This window comes from Camelus ferus, chromosome 4, assembly GCF_009834535.1.
Source record: "Camelus ferus isolate YT-003-E chromosome 4, BCGSAC_Cfer_1.0, whole genome shotgun sequence".
NCBI classification, from domain to species: Eukaryota; Metazoa; Chordata; class Mammalia; order Artiodactyla; family Camelidae; genus Camelus; species Camelus ferus.
Window position 1 is genome coordinate 46,892,498 of NC_045699.1, and position 16,271 is coordinate 46,908,768.

The 16,271-nt window shown below is 43.0% G+C and overlaps 1 protein-coding gene across 5 annotated transcripts in view; it reads right to left on the bottom strand.

Moving 5' to 3' along the window:
• ALG2 (ALG2 alpha-1,3/1,6-mannosyltransferase) overlaps positions 1–16,271 on the bottom strand; it is a 523,116-nt gene that overhangs the window by 66,582 nt on the left and 440,263 nt on the right. For all 5 annotated transcript variants that reach the window (XR_004319360.1, XR_004319361.1, XR_004319357.1 and 2 more), the window contains one exon: positions 10,124–11,175. The gene's annotated coding sequence lies outside the window, so the exon portion shown is untranslated. The remainder of the gene's footprint in view (positions 1–10,123; positions 11,176–16,271) is intronic.

A 16,271-nucleotide genomic window follows, 5' to 3' on the forward strand; every position in this document is an offset into this window, starting at 1 on the left:
GGTCTAACTCTAACACCTTCATTTTATAGATGGACAAGCTGAGACCCACATAGAGACACAGGGCTGCTCAAGGTCACAGTTTGTAAGTTGCAAAGTTGGGACTTCCCAAATTCACTTCATTCAGGCTTCACAGAGGCCCCCTCCCACTCCTCATGCCCAAATGCACATTCAAGCTGTGGAACTTGCCTCCCTGTGAGTTGGTGAAAACGACAGGGTGAGCCTGCAGGCAAACAGGCCCCCATCATCACTTGGCTGCCACCCAAATGGACTGCACGGTACAGGGAGAAGGATGTGGCAGAGAGGAGATTCTTGCACAGGGCGCCCACCAATGCCTCTGCTCCTGGATTCATTATTTTAGGGAAACCCCTCCTGCCTTCAGTTGATGGCCCCGTGAGGAAAATGGCCTGAGTCACTCACCGCAGCACTGGGTTGGTGACCACAGAGGGTGACCACAGGTCTAGGGGGCTGGGGCTGTCTGGAAAGCAGTTTCCCTTTTAATGTCTGTCTAGAAGCGGTCCCGTCCATCATCCCCAGGCTCCTCTCAGTCTGATTGCTCTAAGCCACGCTGCGACTGTGTCTTCCCTAGAGCCCACGGAGTGGCATGCAAATTCCCCAGCAGGGCAGCCCATCGTGCCTACCCTTGCCTCTGTGTGTCTTACATGTTGGGGGCACCTTCTCTACTTCCAGAAACCACCAGTTGTTTTTGTATGTCTGTGCTTTTGTATAAACTGTTTTTTTCTGTCTAGCTGTCTAGACTTTTCTCCCTCACCTGGACTGCTTGGAATACTCCCTCCTCATTCTTTTATTTTTAACAATTATTTATCTTTAAAAATTGGGTAAAATATATGTTGTGCAGCTGTCACCACGTCCATCTCCAGAACTCTTCATCTTTCAGAACTGAAACTCTGCATCACTTCAATAATAACTCCCCTTTTCCCTCCCCGCAGCCTAACAACCATCGTTCTACTTTCCATCTCTATAAATTTGACTACTCTAGGTACCTCATAGGGGTGGAATCATATAGTGTCTGTTCTTTTGTGACTGACATTTCACTTAGCATGTCTTCAAGATTCATCCATGCTGTGGCATGTGTCAGAATTTCCTCCCTTTTTATAGTTGAATAGTATTCCATTCCATGTATACATCACATTTTGTTTATCCATTCATCTGTTGACAGACACTTGGGTTGATTCCACCTTTTGGCTACTGAGACATAATTTGTGGCCTAACATATGGTCTGTCTTGGAGAATATCCTATATGCACTCAAGAAAAATATATATCTAGCTGTTGTTGGATAGAGTGTTCTGAGTTATGCCTGTTAGATCTAGTTGGTTTATTTGGCTGCATAAGTCCTCTAGTTCCTTACTTATCTTCTGTATGGTTATTCTATCCATTATTGAGAGTGGGATATTGAAGTTTCCAACTGTTATCATAGAATTGTCTATTTCTCCCTTTAATTCTGTCAGTTTTTTCATCATATATCTTGGTGGTCTGTTATTAGATGTGTAAATGTTCCTCCTCATTTTTAAGCCTCTATCCAAATGCTACCTCCTCTGAGGGCCTCAGCCCTACCTCCCCTGGCCCTGGACAGAGTACTCTCCTCTGTGCTCTCACCGTGACTTGGATACGCCTCTGTGCCCTACATTCTGCAATAGTGAGTAATCTGCATGTCTGTTTTCCCAGTTAGTTTGTCTTGGAGGACACAGGATTTTGTCTTATTTATGTTTGCATCTTCAGAATCTGGCACAGGAGGTGCCCAGTGAATGTTGAATGGACATTTGTCATTGAATGCAATTGTTGTGTCATCCATGTCCTTCCTGGGATAAAAATAATTATAGTCACAAATTCTCAACACATCACTGCTTTTTGTATCAATAACATAGAGCCGCCAAGGTCCTTGTCCTTCTCTCTTATTTGATCCTTACCGCAACCCTATGAGGGAGGTCAGGCAGGGGTTTACAGCTCCATTTTACAGAGAAGGAGACTGAGACTCAGAGACTCAGGATGAGTGTCTTGCTAGAGGTCAAGATGGTAAGATGCAGAGATGGGACTTAAGCCAAGGTTAGTCCAGCTCCTGATCAGGGCTCCTTTCTCTGTGTCCACTGCCCTGGATGGGATCACAGCCTCTGTGTGTGGGTGAATCTGAGACTGGCAGGTGTGGAGGCTCAGCCTCTTTTTCCCTGGGGAATTTGAGGTTTGCCTTTAGACGTATTAAGAGGAGTTCATGAGAAAAATCTCAGATATTCTTCACGAGATCATTTTCGAAATGATGCATGCTGACTGCTCACTGAAGCTCAGCTGGGAGTTGAGGCTTCAATCTGGGCTTCCCCGACTCCAGGTGTGATGTGCATGCGATTTGGTCTGAAGTACCCTGGGCAGTCTTGGGATAGTCAAGGAGCTTTTTCATGTTTTGAACTAAAATCTGCCCTGTGTGACCATCCTCCCTCTCTGTACTTTGGAGCCATGCTCTCTCTGTTCCTGACACCCTACCAGAGATGTTTCCATAAGTTTCTTTTTCCTCAGGCTGAATGGCTCCAGTGCCTTCAGGCTCCTTCACTGCTTTTCCAGGGGCCTCCCTCTCCGGGCCACCTCCTCCAGACGTGTTCCAGTTTGCCTATCGGCTGAGTCTGAGTGACAGGGAGGGCACACCCGTAACAGGGCATCACCGGGCTGGCAGGGAGAAAGAATGCAGAGGGCTCTAATTGCAGCTTCCTCAAATGGACAGGCAGCTGGCTGTCGGGCAGAGGGCAGGAAGAGGAGGAGGAGGTGGGAGAGGAGGAGAGGGAAACAGACCCCTGGCATGTGTGATGGAACAAAAATAGAGGGGCTGGGGTTACCATGGGCCAAGCTTCTTCCCAGCACGTGCTTGCAGGGTGGCTCTGGTTCAGGTAAACCCAGATGGTTGCAGGGTGAGACCCCTGTGGGGAGTGCTGGACATACCCAGGCTGTTTTCCTTCAGTGGTTAGAGAGGAGGTTTTGAATGGTATTTAGCAGAGAGTCCACATTGTGGTCCTTGAGACCTTGGTTACATGGAATTGTTTTGGCTCCCTTCCCTCCTGTTCTCAGGGTCCTCTAGAGATAGCTGGCTTTACTGTCCATTGACTGGCCTTGACAGTGAGGGGAAAGCAAGGACAAGGAGTGGCTAGAGAGGGTCCAGTGAGGGCTTCCTGGTTCATTTTCATGTAAATGATGATAATAATTACACTTAACTTATAAGGTTGCTAAACATATTTAAAAAAAGGCAACATATACATGTGCTTTGTGCAAGCCCGACCCTGTACATGGCAACTACGCTTAGTACTCACCCTGTGAGGGCACCTGGTAGCTCCTAGTGATGCTTTCCTGGAGACTCTTTGGGGGCCAGAGTGAGGTCTGTCACCTCCATTTTCTGAAAGCATTTGTGGGCTGACAACTGGACCAGACAGCAGGGCTGGATTTCAGTCCTGTCTCTAAGCTGCTGTGTGACCTAGGGCAAGCTCCTTCCCGTCTCTGGGCCTCCATTTTCCTTCCTGCACCAGGAAGGACTTGGGCTAGAAGATCTTCGAGGTCCTCCAGCCCACAAGATCAGGGGGATCTGGGCCAAGGTGTTACTTTTGGATGCTCTGGACTCTTTTCTTTGGAGAAAGGCACTTCCCTCCACTCTACCCTTTGCCGAGCTGGGCTGCTGGTTTCTTAGACAGGCCCCACAATGTTGGAGACCAGTCTGGAGCTGTGGGTTCTGAAGTCAAGACCTTTGCCCTTGCATGAGGGCAGGCGCTGGGACCAGGGCCTCCCTGCTGCAGGCCCTGAAGACACCCCCAGGAAAGGGGTGCTGCCTGGATTGCTTTCAGTGTACTTGCCCCACCTGCCCGGACAGCCCAACCCATGTCCTCAAGTCACAGGGCGAGTTCAGAATGTCCTGCTGTGACACATGGCCAGAGGGCAGTAAAACCCAAGCCCTCCTGGCAGGCAGGTGATCCTCACGGAGCTAGCCAGGCCTGACTCAGAGCCTTAGCCTGCCAGCCCCCGAACCAGCTGTTCCTCTGGCCACTACACAGAAATCATGCCGTGGGGGATGGCATCGGGCTGCAGGAAAGCGTGTCCCTGCCTCGGGGGCCAAGGAGAGGAATGCAATATCAGCCTGGCACCAACTGGCATGAGAGAACAGCTGACTCTTTGCAGGGAAAGCTGAGATGAAGTCCCAAGTTTATGACTGGCCGGCAGCCCCAGGATGGGGATTGCTGATAGTCTGACCCACTGCCAAGAAGAGAGCTGGACCAGACCCTCTGAGGCCAAGCTCCTAATTCCACCCTTCACCTGACTGTGTGTGACCTTCACTTGATTCCTGCCCCTTCTTGGGGCTTCAGCTTCCCCATCTGGGTTGAACATGAAAGTCTTAAGAGAATCAATTTTGTGATGTCTACTTAAAATTGAGGGACCCTGTTCCTCATCCTTTAGAGGAAATGTTACTATGAAGGGTGAGTGTCTGATATGTCACTATGTGCTGCATAGGACATTCTCCCTCTTCACCCAGCCTCCCCTTTCCTCACCATGTCCTAGTCTGAGCTGGTACCTATCCTCCCGTTTTTCTGGAAGGAAAATTACTTTCATTCTGGGTCATAGGGAGTGGCAATCTGGACACTGCAGCATCTAGTTGAAGATGTTTGGACTGACCAAGGAGGTCCTATTTCTAGTTCCAGTTTTCCCGGTGGCGTGTTGAGCAATTCTCTTCCCTGTCTGGGCCTCAGTTGCCTTCTTTGTAGTCGGAGGTGTCTGAGCCAGGTGATCTCAAAACTTCTTTCCAGTTTTGCCTCAGGGTCTCTAATTTCCCCTTGGATAGTTAACCTTTTTTTCCCCCCGTTTGTATCACAAATGGGATTAGAGGGACTGAGAAGCGAAACAACTTGGCCATAAACCAGCTCAGAAGGACAACAAAAACCCTCAGTTCTGATGTGGGGAGCAGTTGAGAAATGCTGTCTCACCCTTGCTGGTAAAAAGAGACAGGACGCTTACTGTTCATATCTCACCCACGGTGGAGGGTTTGCAAGAGTGATCACACACGCAAACACACACATCGGGGAGGGAGGAGGTGCTGGGTCAGCAGGGGTGTCTGGAGAATGTCCCTGAAGGAAAGTCAGGCAGAAAAGTATGCTTGGCACCAGGCCTTGCTGGGATTATCTTCATCGTAGAGTCATAATTTATTTTCCACAGACCTCGGGATCATATAAGGGGATTCCAGAAGCTTCATGTGAGCAGTAAGTACCCAGTATTCTGGGGCTGCCTGCCAGTAAGGCGACCTCTCTCAGCGTCTGCCACCACCACCTGCTGATTGTGAGCTGGCCGCTGCCTGGGCCCTCAGGGCACCCGAGTCACGTGAGAGACTTGTCAGGAAGCTGGTGTTCACCTCTCAGGCATTTGGATGGGAACCTTCACCATGGAGCTGTCAGCATGCCTGTGTCAAATGGGTTTACCTGCATGTGCCAGTAGAAGAGCGATCCTGTCACCTGGCTCTGTGGCTGACACAGCTACCCCAGCCGTATCACTCATCTGCGCTGCCCACAGCCTGGGCGCTCCTTTGAACAGCTGGGGCTTCAGACTGCTGCTGGGGGGAAGCTTAGGCTCCTCCTGCTGATGAGCTGGGCTTTGAAGAATGAGCAGGAGAAAAGGAGGAAGAGCTTTCTGGATGCAAAATTGCATAGGGAGAGTCATGGCCAGTTTGGGTAATACAAGTAAACCAGTTTGTCTAGACTAGATCAAAGGTTTCTATGCGCCTGCTCACAGACCTGTGATGATTCGTGAAGAATGGTCATCATTCAGAGCAATGGGGAAAGTAAAGCCCATAGAATGAATTGTGTAAAACTCATGTAGCTTGTGGAATTATTTTTTATTTTTAGAGGAATCCTTGCTGCTTTTTAATGTTAAAATGTATTCTTTTTATAAAATGATCGTAGTATTTATTACATGGTAGTTGGTTTTAAAAAGTGTACCTGTCTGATAATCCTATGTCAATCCTCTTTGATTTAAAAAATTGTCTGTATTGATCTATGGATTTCCAAATCTAGGAACTGGTGTACTCTCAGGGGACTTGGAGAGAGGGTGGTGGGAGGCAGGGGACGAAGTGGAACACCTTGGTCTGTAAGCAGCAGAGGACCATGTCTATTTCACCCACTGTGGAATTCTCAGCATCTAGCATGTGAGTCAGTTAAACATTTCCTGTAAAGGGCCTGGTAGTGAATATTTGAGGCTTTTTAGGCCACACTCCTTCTGTCACATCTACTTGACCCTGCCCTCTTAGCACAAAAGCCTCCAAAGACAATAGGTAAATGAGTGAGTGGGGCTGTGTTCCAATAAACCTTTATTGACAAAAACAGTCGGTAGGCCTGATTTGGCTTTTGGGTTTTAACTGGTTGACCCCAATCCAGCACAATGTCTAGTATCTAGCAGGTGTTCAGTAAGTATTTGTTGAATTGATGTAAATTGTTTCTAGAGGGCAAAGAGGAGACAATGGAAAGGTCTGAGGTAGGGTTCTGGAAGGACCACTGTGGTAGGCTGTGTAAGATGGACCAGGGAGTATGAGGTAGAGCCATTGTGCTGGGTAAGGAGTAGTTACAATATCCCAGGCCTGGACGTGGGAGGGCTCAGCCTTGAGCAGGGTAGGTGGGAAGGAGTGAAGATGTGGGAGTAGCTGAGCTGATATTTAAAGGGAGAAAAAAAATCCATGAATGGTTGTAATTTAAAGTCTCAATTCCTCAAACTCTGCTTTTTATGCCTCAAACCATGCTTCTAGAGCTCAGAGCTCTAGTCTATCTGAAAAAGTTTCAGCTCTTCCAAACCAGAATCTTGGCTTTCAAGGCTCTTCTTGCTATGAATTTCAAAAGCCCACTTCAAAAGACAAGAATTTGATTCTTTGCTATCCCTTTACATTTCAGCTATTCCAGATTTGCTCTGAGGCAATAAGTCCTGAATGTCTTTGCCTCCTGATTTTGTTTTAGTGGGAGAAGGGCTGTGCATTAAAATAAAAATGAGAATGAAAATGTATGTTAATTTAACAAAATATTTCCCTGCTTTATTTGGTACTAATAAGAGGCAAGAAAGCCTTGGGAGGGTGCTGCTCTTGGTATGATGAGTCAGTTTGGACGTCTGTGGTGATGAGGGACGATCAGTGGGGATATCTGGTGGTACTCAGAACTGCCACCCACGTTCACCCAAGTGGCAAGTGAGCTGAGAGAGAAGAGGAGTTCTCTAACAGTGGGAAGAGCCAGAAAATCTGAAGTTTAACCTTTGAAAAATACTATCATTCATGGACAGAAGACAGGGTTGAAGGCAGTGGAGGGGCCCCAGAGATGCTCAGAGAATCAAGATTGGGTAATGCCACCGAAACCAAGGAAAGAGAAACTCTCCAGGGGAAGGGCTTGGTTAGAGCATCAATTCCTATGGTTTCACTCTTTGGTCACTCATTCCTTCACCAAACATTCAGCACTGCCTTCCCTGTGTCTGATTGTATTTCAAGACATAGGGATATAAACTCAGACCCAGCCCCTGTCCTTAGAAACACTTGACCTAGTGAGGGAAAGAGATGCAAATACAACTGCAGTTCATTTTAAGGCCTCCCGCAGAGGTCTGGCTGAAGTAGGATCCTTAGCTCTCCCTACACAGAGAGTAAGGCGAGATGGAATTTTGTTCCCACAAAGCTGCTCAAAGATGGAAGGAGGATATTTTGGAGGTACCAGTGTCCCTGTTATGCAGGATGTTCAAAAGTTGCTGGATGACTGGTGAGAATATTACAGAGGAGACAGAAATCTTATTTATGTCCTTTCTTCCAACCCTGAGTTAGGAAACAAATCTGATTCTGCTGCTCTTCCCTGTTTCTTTAGGTAGACTCTCAGGCAATCATGGCTATGAATTCTGCTTGAGGGATGTGTTGCAAGGAGTAGAAAAGCAAGAATAGCACCAGGTTCCAGGAGGGACACTGAGGCGGCAGGCAGAGCCATATGTTTTAGTCCCAGCTCTGTTACTGACTGACTGTGAGACCCTGGGTGAATCCTTCCCTTGTCTGGGCCTTAATGTCCCCTTTTGTACCATGGAGGGGATGTTGGACTAGTTGGTCTCCATGGTCTAGCCCACTGATTCTCATGCTGACTCTGGAAAGGACCGGTTGGTTTGTTTGTTATAGCCTTATTAACATACAGTTCACATACCACATAATTCACCCACTTAAAGGGTACAATTCAGTGGTTTTTAGAATATTCATGGAGCTGTGGAACCATCACCGTAACCAATTTTAGAACATTTTTATCATCCTCAAAAGAAACCCCATACCCTACAGCCATCAATTCCTAACCCCCCCCCCCCCCCGGCCCTTGGCAATCACCAGTATTTCTATCTCTATGGATTTGCCTATACTGGGCTTATAATGTAAATGGAATCATATGATACGTGTTTTCTTGTGCCCGGCTCTTTTCATTTAGCACATTTCCAAGACTCATCCATGCTGTAGCATGTGTCACTATTTCATTCATTTTTATTGCTGAATGCTGAATAACATTCCATTGTATGGATATACTACATATTATTTGGATTGTTCCCATCTTTCGGCCATTGTGAGCAATATGACCATGCGCATTAGTGAACAGGTTTTTTATGTGGAGGCATGTTTTCAGTTCTCTTGGGTACATATCCGGGAGTGGAACTGCTGCATGATGACTTCTCTGATCTTATAACCTGCACCATCCCTTACACTCCCTAAGCTCCACCCACGATGAGGCTTTATTCACTCCCCAAGCCCATGCTTTTAGGCACCCCCACACTTTTGCCCATACTGCTGTTTCTCCTGAGAAGCTCTTCCTTCCCATCATTTTGGGTTCAGATCCTACACTTTATTGAAGGCCCAGCTCAAACATCACTTCCTTTGCTGCCTCTTGTGAGAGTCATGTGACCCCACGAGCCTGTCTGATAACACTAGGCCATTCCACTGTGGATTGAAGTTATTCTGTGCCCCATCTTATTATCTTCCTAGACTACACCCCTCCTAGCTTCATCTAGACTCTGGTTTTTGGATTCACTTTTACACTGCAAGTGCTTGCACATAGCAGACCTTGCATAAATGTTTGAATAGTGAGCTTTTGATGTGTTGTGTTATTTAATGATTTTAAGACGATACCTCCACACTCCATATGGCTATCAGGACTGTGAGAGCCCTTCCCATTTTCTCAGAATGAAGACACAGTCCCCAGGCAGCACTTGGGGAATAAGGCTGAGCTGCCTTCTGTTCCTCTGGCCCGTTCCCCTCGTCTCCAGGCTGACACGGGCATCTCAGCCTCTTCCTCACATTTCCAGCTACAATCTAATGAATTACTCTAAAAAACAAGGTTATGCATTTTGGATCCTGACTTCTTTGAGCATTGCTCATGACTTTGAAATTTATAAACATAGACAGCTGTCTTCCCAGATGACCTACCAAATCATATTCCCCTAGAAAACAGAGCTCAATTAGACATTTAAGGCATCAGATAGTGAAATGGACTAGATGACTTCCTGCCCTCTGCAAGGTGGGGCATGGCCCTGACCAATGGTCATCTGGTCTCAGACTGAACATTTCCAAGAACAAGTAAATACCTTCCGCCCAGGGCCTCTTGAAAGGTAGGAACGTTCTTTACAATAAACTAAAATCTGCCTTCCTGCAGCTCTCAACCATTGTACCTGGCTTTGCCCCCTGGGGTCCCTCAGATGATCTCCACTCCTTCTGTTCCAGCACAATCTTTCCAGATTTGAAAACAGGACTGTGGCTTCTGTGTTTTTTCTTATCCAGACAGAAAAGCCCCAGTTCCTTCAGTAAGTTCTCAGTACTTAATAAGAATCAGTAAAAATAATAACTAATAAACAATCAATTAATAATAATAAATGTTTCCAAGGAAGAAAAAATCATAATATTACAACAAAGAGTGACAATATTTAAGTTGTAGGCTTAACTATCTGATTTCTGAGCATTGAGCACATACTGAGTATCATGCCAAGTACTTAACACAGATTAACTTTTTCTGGTCTCACAACAAGCATATGAGGTAAGGGCTATCTATGATGATTTCCATCTGACAGATAAGGAAACTGAGACTTTAAAATAATAAGTAACTTGACAAAACTCACCTAGCTGTGGGTGGAGGTGGATTCTGAATGCAAGCAGGTCTTCTTGAGATCAAGGTTTAACTTCCATGTGCCCAGCCTTTCCCACTGGGCCCTGACAGGTGACCATGACCTTGTCCAGAGAGTTGGTGGCAGGCCTTGTTCTCCCATAGTCTGAAGATGTGGTTTCCAGTGTGGACTCTCCTAACTTGGGGTGTGAATCTGCATGAGGTCCCCTCCTTGCCTGAATCTCCGTAATTTCATCCATAAAACAAAGAATGAGCTGGTCTGTAAAGTTGCCATTGGTTTGCCTTTTGAATGTTTCAAACTTCCCTGAATGCACTAAACTCTTTCACATCTCTGGGCCTTTCACCCTCTGGTCGCATTGCCTGGAAGTTTCTTTTATCTTCTATCACTTGACAAATAATCCCTCATCTTTTGAGAGCTGGTTTGAATATTGCTTCCTCTGTGTAGCATTCCCTGAACCCCCGAGAAGGTTAGGTTCTTTACCCCCTGTTCTCTAAACACTTGCATACATCTCTGCTCAAAAACATGCCATGGTCTCCCCAGATGGACGGTGGCCTTCTCAAGGGCAGAGTCTTGTTTGTTCATCACGGCAACCCCAGCACTTAGCACCATGTGGGTACTTGTCTTTTGAAGGACTCCAGAATATCCGAGTGGTTCTGGTGCCATTTCACCATCACATCTGCTAGATGGCGCTGCAGCCCACGCGCGTGTCACCCCAAGGTCTGCAAAACCGCAGGTCCTTCCAGCGGGGGCGGTAGCCTCAGGCTAAGCTGAGAGGGAGATCACTTGGCCAGAAGCCCGGGAAAAGTACAAATTTCTGTTTTCTCTTCATCTGTTCAGATTCAAATGCTGCTAGGATTGAGCCCTTTATATTTTCCATTCCTGGAGGTCTAGGAAGGCAGAGGCAGCTTCCTTCTTCCCTCCTCTGCTACCTCATAGCAGGAGAATTTAGACCATTCCTTTCCTCTGCATTTAGACTGTTCCAGGTTTATTGTCTGATGAGTGTGTGATCTGCTGGGTTTTGCCACGTGTCATTTGCACTGACTCCTCTGAAAAAAGGAAAGATACAGTTCAATACCTCATGGTAATACTCCTGACCCAAATGAACTTCCATTTCTGACCCTTTACTTGAATCCCATATTTTAATTTTTCTGTTTTCCTCTATCTTCTTTCCATTCTTTTCAGTGTCTCAGCACAGCCTGTACTCTGCCCTTCAACAGAGGAGAGGGATGGCAGTATGGTAGTGGTTAAGGGCAGTGAAGCTGGGCTGTCTGGGTCTGAATTTTGCCTTTGCTACTTTGTTGTATGACCTTGGGCAAATTACTTGACCTCTTGGTGACTCAGTTTCCTCATCTGTAAAATGGGGGTAATGATAGTACCTACCCCAGAGAATTGTTGTGAGGATCAAACAAGTTCTTAGTGCTTTACTTTAGAAGGGGCTGATAAACACTAAGTGCTACTAAGTGCTTATTATAGAACTAACAACTGGAAATTTGTTCATTACATGTTAAATGTACCTCTACGTTAGGTACATGACAGCAGTTGGGTTTGTCTTGTTTACTGTCCCATCTTTAGCCCCTAGAAGAATGCCTGGAATATGAGAGAGGCTTAATTAAAATTTTGAAAGAAACAAAGTCTGTTCTGTTTTTCCTTTATGATAAAAATGAACTAAAATTATGATTTATAATTGCGTACACATTAAACTTGGTTAGAATTTAAAGTTAATAATACTTAGTGTTGGCTAGGGCATTAAATGAGTGTTTTCATTTATTGCTGATAGAGTGTAAAATGGTAGAAGCTTTCTGGAAGGCAATTTGCCAATTTGTAGAAAGGGCCTGAAAAAAAGTTGACTCAGTAATTCTTGTTTTTTTTGTTTTTTTTTTTTCAATCTGAGTGCTCACTGGTGAGAGTATATAAATTGGTAAGATCTTTAGGAGGCAATTTGGCAGTAAAATTTAAAAAATATTCATCCCCTTTGACCCAGCAATTCTGCTTCAAAGGCTATATTCTTAGAAATACTACACTTTTGCACAGAGATGTATGCAAAAGGTTCTAATTTGTTTATTACACTAAATAGTGAAGGAAGAGATATTCACATATTCTAGAGAATGCTAACAGAAGTGCACACAAATGCATATATGCATAGAATTGTCACTGTCATTTTAGAAGGACTTGGAAATATCTTACATATCCAATCAGAGCAGATTATATAAATAAAATATGTGTACCTACTTAATGGAATACTACTTGGCCCTATAATGAATGAGGTAGGTTTATATGTATAAATATGTAAAGATGTTCACAATAATAAAATGAATAATATCCATAACCATTACTTTAAAAAGCAGGTCGCTGGAAATCGACTCACAGACATAGAAAACAAACTATGGTTACCAAAGGGGAAAGGAGTAGGGGGGTGATAAATTAGGGTTTGGGATTAACATATACATACTACTATATAGAGAACAGATAAACAACAAGAACCTACTGTATAGCACAGGGAAACATATTCAATATCTTGTAATAACCTATAATGTAATAACCATCATGGGAAGACAGAGTAACAGTGTGGGCATAAGGTCCCAGGTGACACCTCATACCTGAGGATCATAAGTCCAGGTCCATAACTATGTTTTTAAATTTCAAAGGCAAAAATAAACCAAAAGAAAACCAAGGCAACCACTACCACCACCACCATCACCATCAACAAAAACCTCAGTGTTTGTCAGCTGGGATTTTAACTTGCATAACCGTCAATTCCAATAGCTAATTGTTAGTTCTGGTTGAAGAGGAGTCAAAGGTATGGTTCATTAGGTTTGGTTCCGTGGTAGACAGACGGTATAAGCCAAATGAAGTGTGTCTGAAACAGTTGTATGACAGGACTTTGCCTGATAGTCTGTGGGCTCGACCTGTAGCCCAGTGTTCCAAAAATCCTTTTGATCTCTTCTGTAGCATTTGAAAAACACCTTTTATGATAAGAGATCATAAGAAAAAGTATAGAAATAGATGGTTGAAAAATGGAAACAATTCTCACAGACTGAACAGCATCCTGAAGCTCCTCCATCAACAAAGAGGTTGAATTTTGCAAAACTGCTCATGAATCTATTTGTTGCTAAGTCTAAAGTGACCTACCAGTTATTAATGTGTATACACTGATGTAAAGTTATAGTATATGAGAACAAAAGATATATATGCTATTTTTTGACTTATCCCATACATATATCCAAGGTGAAATATTCATCATTTTCTTACCACCTTCAATTTTTAAAATCATCTCTGCTTTTATTTCTCTCATAACAATATCTAAACAGTTGTGTCATGATGCTCAAACCCTCGGGTGCTGGGAAGAGCAGGTGTGAATTTGATCTGAACCATCCCTTTTCCTACATTTACAGAGTGTCATATTTTCCCTGCCTAAAGTCAGGGAAAGTTTATGAAATCCTTTGGATCTAGGACATGTCATTCTGAGTAGTTTCCTTGTTGGTTACTTCAGGGTCCCTGTAACATATTACCTACATATTCCACATTATATAAATTTATGTAATAGCTGGAATAGAGCTTCTCAGAAGACAAGGAGTGTGGAGAGTGAAGGATGCCTCCTAGGAGAGGGCATTATTAGAATCTATGGGTTGAAGGGCATGTAATTTGAAAACATTCACTATTATCACATAATTTTATGTCTGGAAAACACAAAATAGCTAATGTACTCAGTGAAAACTCCAAGAAGTAAGGCTTAATGAAATCTTTATGGTTAAAAGATATACCAAGAAATCTTTCTAAATTAGCCTTAAGAGTAGCTAAGATTATAGCCAAAAAAACCGGAATCTCTCAAAAACAATAGAGAACAACAAGAAGTATAAATAAAACCACACAAAATCTATGTCTTCAGCATAACCAGAAGAAAGAGAATGCACAAATTTCAGATTTACCCACAAGTAGATAAAGAAAAAAACAACAAGTGCCAGAAAATTATTTCTCATGTCTTGCCCACTAGCATTCATGGAGAACCAGGGCAGTAGGGGAAATGCTACATGGAAGAGTAAAGAGGGTAGATAGTGGCAGGTCTATGCTTGATCTAAAATCACTCCCAGAAAGATAAAGTCTACTCTGAGTTGAGAAAATACTGAAAAAGCATCCTGGTACCCCAGAGCACCTGCTATAAGGAAGGAATGTAAAACTGTATGCTATTTCAGGTAGCTGTTTTCAAAAGGCACTGTAAAAAGGTTGGGAGAGATGGTTTTTGGAGATTCGACAATAATGGGGAAAAGAAGCAAAGGCGACATTTTAGAGTCTTTCAAATAAGAGAGAGTCAAATGATCAGAGTACACACAATTCCTTCTGCAATCTCCAAAAATAAAAGCCATCTTTTAAAGATATTCTGCAGTGACACATGGACATAAAGGGACATCCTTGAATTAGAGAAGGTGCCCAAGAAAGAATAGACTAAAATGAAATTGTAATTAAGGAAATTGAAGAAAGTCAGGAAAATGACCAAGAGAATGAAAACAATATAAAGAAGCAAAAAGGATCAAGGAGAAAGTAGTTGAAATGATAGACAGAAAGGCAAAGAAGAAACAATATATATAATTGGAGTCACTGAAGAGGATAATTCAAGACTGGATAAAGACGTTTGGTACATTTATACAATGGAATACTATTCAACCATAAAAAGGATAAAAATAATGCCATTTGCAGCAACATGGATGGACCTAGACATCACTATTATAAGCGGAGTAAACCAGAAAGAGAAAGAAAAATATCATATGATATCACTCATATGTGGAATCTAAAAAAAAAAAAAAAGAGGACACTAATGAACTCATCTATAAAACAGAAACAGACTTACAGACATAGAAAACAATCTTATGGTTACCAGGGGAAAGAGGGTGGGAAGGGATAAATTTGGGAGTCTGAGATTTGCAAATGTTAGCCACTATATATAAAAAAACCAAATTTCTTCTGTATAGCACAGGGAACTGTATTCAAAATCTTGTAATAACTTTTAAGGAAAAAGAATATGAAAACAAATATATGTATGTACATGCATTACTGGGACATTGTACTGTACACCAGAAATTGACACACTGTACCTGACTATACTTCAATTAAAAAAAGAAAATAATGAGGGGAAAAAAAGAAGATATTCTGGAAATAAAAGATCAGGATCCACATATTGTAAGGGACTATTAAGTACCTGAGAAAATTCACTCATAAGGGTCAACTCTATGACATATTCTAATGTAACTATTAGACTATAAACATAAAGAAAAGTCCTGAAAGTCATCAAGCAAAAAGATCACAAGATGTACATGGGCAAAAAAATTAGAACTGTTTTGTTGTTGTTGTTGTTATGCAGCAATAGATAACTAATACATATGGATTTTAACATATTGCAAAAGAGAAGTCCAGCTTCCTTAGCATCAGTAGTTTAAAAATGAAGAGCAAGTATGCCTTAAGAGTCTCTCAAACTGAGTAACATTGAGGTAAAATCCTCTTGACCTAATTAAAAAGACAGTGGGTTTTTCTACAAATTGGATTTGCCTATAACGTATGCTATTGGATTAGAAATGCACAAAAGGGAAACTGTTACATGAAATAGCTCATTTAATCACAAAGAATAATTTTTAAAAAAGTTCCTTCAATGGAGATAGTCTCCTCAATCTTGCATTTGGGATACTTCCAAGAATTATTGGAGATAAAATATTGGGATATTTTTCTATTCTGTTCTATAGTCCAGTGTCAAATTGATATATTGTTGATGATATCAAACTTAAAGTTTTCTAAAAGAGCCAGTAACAACTCTGTTTTTAGTTGTGATGAATCCACAGAGGACAGGAACTGAATATAGCTACTTCCCTGTGCACAATATATGGTTAGAGATGCGTTTGAATAAGTGCTGGTTTTTAAATTAAAGCCTTGGAGACCATCACTGAAGTTGATGATGTCTTTCAAGTTGTGTCAAAATTATCTGTAGTTAATGAACTAAGTTGGGAAAAAATACAAGGAGAATTTGATTTTTAAAATATAGCTTTAGTGGGAGATTTTAATATGCCATTTTCAGAAACTGACATAACTGGGAGTAAGTGAAACAAAATACAACCAAAAAAGACCTGGACAATATGATTACAACCAAAAATATACATCA